General features: G+C 37.4%; 1 pseudogene; it reads right to left on the bottom strand.

Annotated features, from left to right (window-relative positions):
• Positions 1–208: 208 nt before the first annotated feature.
• The window catches only part of LOC107706728 (uncharacterized), a 20989-nt pseudogene continuing 13040 nt past the window's right edge, over positions 209–8157 (bottom strand).

The raw sequence follows: 8157 nt of genomic DNA, 5'->3' as shown, positions 1-8157 counted from the left end.
TTGTTTGTTTTTTTACACTGCAGTTATTTTCTGTCCTTGATATAATAGACAATGTGTATCATGCATTTAGTACACATGACTTAATAAATAAATATGTAGTTAAAGTCTCTATCAAACACCACAATTACTTTGGCAATGAAGAAAATTTTAAGAATAGATAAATATATGAATAATTTGACCATTTTCACAGTTTTTTCAGAAAGGCATCAACAGTGACATTGTTTATCTGACGATAAACAGTTTTTCACAGAAAATACGAATGCTACACACGTAGGAAGTGTTGATCTTCACATACTACAGGATTCCTTCAACTTATTGCTGTCTGGCAAGAAACCTGAACTGTTTGGTTAGCCATCCGATTACATCCTTATAACAAATTTAACAACATATATCTGAATGAATAACTGATCTGTAGGTGGGCCAGTAAACACAGACATAATTGCTCTGGTCACTTGATTAAGGTTCAGATTTAGTGAAACAATGCAGCACTGGGAGTTTCCAGCGTGAGCCGCTGTGTATCCGCAGGTCCAGCCATTCCTGCTGAGCCACGGCCAAGTAGGACTCGGGTGGGGAGGAGGACAGCAGCTCAGGGGTCACTGAGCTCTCAGCTTGTGTCAGGGCCTGCTGGCACGCTGCCTGTATGTCCATACTCTCCAGATTATTAAGACTCCCTGCTGCCTGATCCATGACCTGTGCACTGCTTGTACCTGAGGAAACACGACACACAGGTATTAACATAAAGCTGCTGATGTCTGTTCACACAAAGCGAAGACTCATTTGACTCAAGTTTCATTTTTATATGAAGTGGGTAACCTGTCACATGACAAGTTGAATACTACTCACTTTTTATCCTGCTAAGCCTGCTATTGTTAGACACTTTGCCTCAAAGCAGAAGTTAATCCTGGCTGACGGCAAAGAACACATTGCTTCAATGCTGTTTGTTACTGAAACTTTTGCTTTCGGGTTGATGCAACAATCATGCCACTAGGTGTCAGTATACAGTAAATCCAGCATTATATTGCCCAGTGCAATAAATGACAGAGAGCACCTTGAGGTAAGATGACTCATTAGTTTATTAGACTATTAACCAGTCTATTGACCAATGTTGTATATTAACTCTATTAACTTTTTTCAAAATTAAAATTCTAAAACTAAACATAAAATCAAGATGTAAATATTATAGTTATAAAATATGTTTTTATTTATGCCATCTCTCGGATTAATAACATTTTGTTTGTTTGTTAAAGGGGCATGAATTGAGAAATCAACTTTGACTTGCTCATTTGACATATAGAGGTCATTGTACTATAAAGACATCCTTTAAGTTTCAGAACTCAAAACGTCATTTTCTGAGCTTGGTTTCAATAAAAGCTGTTTTTGGACAAACGAGTGTTTCAGATTTTGTCACAATAATGACATCACAGTGCGACGAAAGACCGCTTCTGCAGAATCAGATCAAGGCCTACTTCTACATCATTGCATCTTTGTCCCCACCAAAGAAGATGAGAAGGAGAGCAGAGCAGCACAGGATTGTATTGAATTTTTCAATTACGTTTTCCATATGTGGACGCATAAATTGTGACATAATCCAAACACAATTGCAAATCCAAACACAATTGCAAATTATCGCTTGCGTTTTCGCTTTCGCCAATGTACTGTGACTGCTAAATTTTAAATGCAAAAGCAAAGTCTATTTGCATCAGTATTTCCCATGTAACCTGCTAAAACTTGGAATCACAATTCCATTTGAATTTCCGATGCCTTGCACAAAAACCTTTCAATCACTGTCAGGGGTGGGAGTCATGGGACTATACTATGGGCAGTGTTTGTATTGGGAGGTGATGTCACTCACAGATGATTGTGTCATCGGTAAAGGCTCCGCTAAAGGCAACTGCCAATCCAATAGATGCATGTGAAGGAACAGACAGTGCAACCTGGGTCTCCTTATATTCTTGGCACCTTGTACATAAAAAATTCCATTGTTTTTACCCAAAATGCAGCGACTATCCCCTGCTAACAGTAGGAGCCACAATGGTACGCACAATAGGTCATTAACCAAACACATATGAGCAAACAAGACAGTGCAAATCTACATATATTATATTTTATTTCTCTCTTTGAATCCATAATGGAGCACTTAAGCGTTGCACCTGCCTAAACATCTCTCACTGTTTACATTCCAATTGATGCATGTGACCATACTGAAATTGCCTGCCCCAGATGACATTTCACTAGTCAGATCTAGGCGCAGCTGTCACAGAACATGCCACAGCCAAGGCAAGTTAACTTGATATTAAAAATCATCAATCATCAAAAATGCATCAATCGCAGTGTCCGGTGGCTGTAAACAGTGAGAGATCTTGTGGCAGCTATGACACTTAGGTGCCACAGGACGCACACTCCAGAACGGATTAAAACGGCTGAGTAAAATATAAGACAACATGGTAAATAGGGGAAAAAAAGTGTATATTTACACGGTCTGTTTGCTTACGTGCATCAATTGGAGTGCAAACAGTAAAAGATTTTCAGGCAGGCTTAGGATCCACGAGACACATGCTCCATTATGGATTAGGTAAGGTGGCAAATAAGTAGTATCAGTTGGAGTGTAAATAGTGAGAGATCTTGAGACAAGTGAAAAGCTTTTGTTTAATAGTGAATATTGACCTATTGTGCGTACCGTTGTGGCTCCCGCTGTTAGCAGGGGATAGTTACTGCATTTGGGGTAAAATTGTATTTGGAATTTATTGTGTAAGGTTCCAAGAATATAAGGATACCCGGGTTGCACTGTCTGTTCGTTCACACACATTTGGCGGATTGGCAGCTGCCTTTAGCGGAAGCTTTACCAATTACCTCCATTGTTTAAAGGCAAAGCAATTCGGCTGTGAGTGACATCACCTCCCAATAAAAACACGGCCCATAGCAGTAGTAGTAGTCCCCACCCTGAGACAAATAGACAGGTTTCCATGTAAGGCATTGGAAATTAATTTGCTAAAGTATTTGCGATTCCATTTGAGTTTTGGCAGGTTGCATGCGCGATGCAGAGAGAGTGAAAAAGCAAACATAGTAATTAATATTGCTATTTAAATATGTACTTGTAGGACATGGGAAATACAGTTGCAAATGGACTTTGCTTTTCCATTTGTAATTTGGCAGTCACTGTGCATTTGCGAAAACGCAAATGGTAATGTAAGATTTGCAATCGCATTTGGATTATGTCACAATTTATGCGTCCACATACAGAAAATGCAAATGAAAACACAATTTGCAATTCCTTTTGAAAATAGTCTGGAATATCCTTCCATATGCACCCCACTAAGAACGGTCCTGTTTATCAGTGACGAGAGTTCAGGAATCTCGCCATCAAAATGATGATCCTGTAATGATGTCGTCTACACTGCACAATGAATCTATTTTTTTACATTGTGTTTGCACTGTTAGCTATACTGCATTTTTGTGCTCTTAATCACAAATATATAGCTTAATCACAAAAAAAAACAAAAAACACTGTAATTATATTCCATTACTCCTTTAATACATGTCTACATTAATAGTAGAATAAAATTTGATAAATATGCCACAATGACATGGTGCAGTTAGTGTTACTACAGTAAATCCATTATAAATAAACACGATTTGTAGATTGAAAAAGGTTTCTCCTGTTTGTCAGCACTGTTTCATCTGGATTTAAACTAGTTTAAATCACTGAGTCATTTGTGTTTTTCGCTGAATTCAAGTGCTTCACATTGGACATCACAGCGCTGAATTTTCAGCAAGTAAGCGCATCTGCTCTAGTAGCTCGCGCTGCAATGCTGTTTAAACTTTGAGTCGAGCAGATAAACGGCCCATGTGGCACGGTTCAGATGAGTAGCGCTGTTTGTTACACTTCTGGTGCATAAACATTATATTGAACTCTAGTTGTCGTTTTATCAAGGAAAATTATATTGTTTTATCGCTCAGCCCTAGCCTATAAATCAACACTTTTCACAATTAAATGTCGACAGCTGTAATAGTAAAATCTCCACATGTAATACTTATTTCATATGAAAAAATTGTAGGCAATTATAGCAGTGGGCATTTACATTGAAGACTCACAGCAGTCATGCCTCTTCCAACAGAGCGTTCAAATCAGAGGGTTAAAATCAGGGTAGAAAATGGCCTTTTATTTCTAAATTGATCTTTAAAAAAATACTAACATTATAAGTGCACCTCAGGAAACATTATGAAATAATTTTAAAAACAGTTAATGACTTTTTTTTTTTGAATGAACTCACAGCAGTGTCTGAAGGGCTCCCAGCTGTGAGAGGGCAGGTAAGGTTTGGCCATAGGCTGCTGAAGCAGGCACACGATTGCAGTATCCAACTGATGAAAAACACGTAGTGACAGCAGCTTCTGGTACAGCTCATCTGAGAGACTATATTCCTCTAAACGAATGAGATCTCGAATCAAGTCGAAGTCCTGCTTCAGCTGCAGAGCTCCCTGAATACTAGTGTAAATGAAGAATTCACAAACATGAACAGTGAAAGAATGGAACATGAACCGCTACAGTAAGACCACTGCTCCACCACATGTTTACTAACCTAAACTTGATCTTCTGTTTAAGGATGTGCTCCATCCAGGCCTGCATGAAAGCCGTCATAGCCTCAGTGAGAGCAAGAATACGAGCATCATCAGGCAGAGGCTGAACACCCTCCAGCACCTGACCAATCACAATCTGAGCTGCAGAGGCTGCATAATCACTAGGACTCCTGGGCAGCTCTAAAAATAATGTACAGTATTTTAAAAATATTTAGGAGGATTTAGCAGTCTACAAGCAGACCCAAACCACTGTATATTTTCATTCATTGCATCGGTACCGGTTTTGTGATTGACCCTCCAATGCTTTGCTGATGGCATGGTTTGCTCAAAGATCTCCACAGACATTTTCTTGCAGTCTATAGAAAAGGTCCTCAGGACAAGATCAGAGGAAGCCTGCAATATCAGACAAACAGAGTAGTTCATACTGTGTGTAAAAAAAATAAATACAAAAAAATACAAAATTAAAGAGCTCTTTAAAGGGGTAATTTCATGTATTATTTTAATGTTTCCCTGTTGTTACATTATAATGTAAATGCCACCTGTTTTCACCATCTATTGATTTAGTTTAGTTTTGTTTTTCTTTTGAGTAAATTTTTTTAACGTTTGAAATAAGTCTCTTATGTTCACCAAGGCTGCATTATTTTGATTGAAAACAGTAAAAATAATGAATGAATATTGATGTTATTGTGAATGAATATTAGTGCTGTGTTCAAAATATCGATAGGAGGATGTATCGTCAGAGATTTGACGATACGAGTATCGATACAGCTGGCCCTGTATCGATATTGTGGCACGTGTGCAGCAGTGGACCACGCTTAATTTGTTTACAATTTTACAACATTTAAAATTGAGTAGAAAAGTGCAAGGTTTCTAAAAAAAAAGAATGAATAGCGCATATATACATACACATGCGGCGCGGGAAGATGTTTTCGGTTGGGGGTGCTGTGTGTGTCCGTGTTGGGTGAAAGGGAGGGGAGGAGGGGGGTGGGGGGCTGGTTCACTTACGTCGGTGCTCGTGCTGGGGCTGGTGTTGTTTGGATGCCGATTTTGGAAAATTTTTGTTGGGATGGGCATTTAAAAAAATCTGAAATTCGCTTTTGCGCCATTATCTCCTTGTATTAAAGTTAATCTTGTTCGCATTCTGTATAGTTCATGTCTGAAACCACGCGCCAGCGTCACATGTTCATGAGGATTAGGCTAATCATCCCATATAGAAAACATCACAAGTAAAATTAATCATGTTTATAAAGATAAACATGGGTTTATTATAGCCCACTTACAATTTACATTTCAGAGATCATTACAAATAAATTATTAAATGCTAAAACTGAATAAATTTAAATGAACAAACTTGGCGTTGCATTTGCAACCATGTGAAAACAGGGGGTGCTGCAGCCCCCTCAGCACCCCTACTTCCGTTTCTTTTTTTTTGTCTTCACCACCTGGCTACTGTTGTAAAATGTTGAGAGATTCAAACAAAAAGTAATAAAAAATAGAACAAAATAAAAAATAAAGCCTGCAAGTGACGTCGCTAGCGGAAGCGCAAGTGTCTGAGAATGCAAGTCTGAGAGTTGCAAGTGCGAGGCTGCAGCCAGACCCTTCTCGAAAGTCCTGCCGCGCGCACCTAAGCGAACTTGCGGACGAGTCGAGTATAAATCATACAGTGAAGACAGCGCGTTAGTTTAGAACTCTTCTAATTTTTTTTTTAATCGTAGAGAGTGTGTTAATTTGTGCAATAATAACCTACCAGCAATGTAAGTGATTTTTTTTTTATATATTACAATGAGTACATTACAATATAAATGTATTAGAACGAGTACATTATTATTTATGGGCTTAAAAACAAGATGCAAACAATCAGAATATTGTACCTGGTTGGGAGTGCACAATGTAAACATGAAACATATGCCATTACCTATATTGTACTGTGGTACAGTTATGGAGGCCCTTCATAATGCAGAGGTCAGCTGCCTGCTCTGCCAATAGTTAGAAATGGCACTATAGTATGCAGTGTTTAATGAACAGCTGTTTTTCTAAATTCTGCTGAGGTGAAATTCAGTGCAGTCCTGTATCGTGATACGTATCATATCGTGGCCTCTGTATCGTGATACGTATCGTATCGTGACTTTGCTGGTGATACACAGCCCTAATGAATATTATTTAGATTTCATATTTAATATAACTGTTTAAACCGTATAACTGTATATTTAAAATAACTGATTTCCATTTTAATATATTTTAAATTGTAATATATTCCTTTGACGCAAAGCTGAATTTTTAGCATCATTACTCCAGTCTTTAATGTCGCAAGATCCTTCAAAATTAATTCTAATATGCTGATTTGCTGCTCAAGAAACATTTCTTATTGTCATATATTATTATGTTGAAAACAGCTGTGCTGGAAAGTTACTTTCTTAGAAAGTTAGAAAGTCCAAAAGAACAGCATTTATTTGAAAAAGATTTTTTTACTGTCATATCAGACCAATTGAATGCATCCATACTGAAAAATAAAACTATTAATTTCTTTCTTACTGACCCCAAACTTTTTAACGATAATTCACACAATTTGATTTTGTATCATACCAAGAGACACATTTAAAAAAAGCCACCCTTATGTCATTCCAAACCTACGGTGCCCCTAAAGGGACATGATGGTGGAAAAAAATATGGGGTGGAAGGAATTTTATTTTTATTTTTTTCCCTCACAAAACTTTTGCATTCTCACGCAAAACCAGTTGAGCTTGGACAAACACTTCCTGTTTACTTTACAGCTTGCAGTGGTTCATACAGCCTACAGTCAGTGCTTAGTTCAAAGGCACGGTTTTACAGTTTATTAATAAAATATACTACATAGCCTACAGAAAGCGCTAAATTGCAGGTTAAGCATTTTCCTCTCATAGAAGCAGTTAAAGAAACACAACGCAGCTTAATGAAGATGGTGATAAAAAAAAAAATTCTATAGAAATTATTATTAGAATAAATATATACTGTGTACATGCAGCAGATGAGCCCAAAATATGACCTGAACTTGGCTTGATATAAGAAGATAGTGATATAAAAAGTCCAAATTTTATGTTTTATTAAAAATGCAGTGTCCTCCACTAATATTGTCATCCTTGGTAAATATAAGCAAAGGCGGCTGTGAAAATAAATCTGCATTGTTTATCCTTTTGATCTTTCATTCAGAAAATTCTAAAAATTCTAACCTATCATTGAAGTAATAGTTTTTTCTCCAATGCATGTTGGCCACAATTATTGGCACCCTTAGAAATTATTATGAGTAAAATATCTCTGAAGTATATTTTTACATTAGGGGTGTAACGATTCACTCGTTTTCTCAATGCATTGATTACAAAACCTGACGATGCAATGCATCGATCTTGAAACATGGATTTTTGAATAGTGAATCGCCGATTTCGGACAGTAATCGATTTAAAACGTTAAGAATCAAATGAATCGCGATTTCTATAGCGATTCAATGCTTTCAAAATATATACACATTCAATTACTACAAGCACAAATTAATGGAGACCTTGAACAGTGTTCGTGCCTCGCATCTCTCCTTCACGCGCTCCACTATTT

The sequence above is a fragment of the Sinocyclocheilus rhinocerous genome, unplaced genomic scaffold (assembly GCF_001515625.1).
Source record: "Sinocyclocheilus rhinocerous isolate Xijiao unplaced genomic scaffold, SAMN03320098_v1.1 scaffold445, whole genome shotgun sequence".
Taxonomy (NCBI): domain Eukaryota; kingdom Metazoa; phylum Chordata; class Actinopteri; order Cypriniformes; family Cyprinidae; genus Sinocyclocheilus; species Sinocyclocheilus rhinocerous.
Note: the sequence above shows the minus strand (reverse complement) of the source record. Positions and strands in the feature narration are given on the sequence as shown.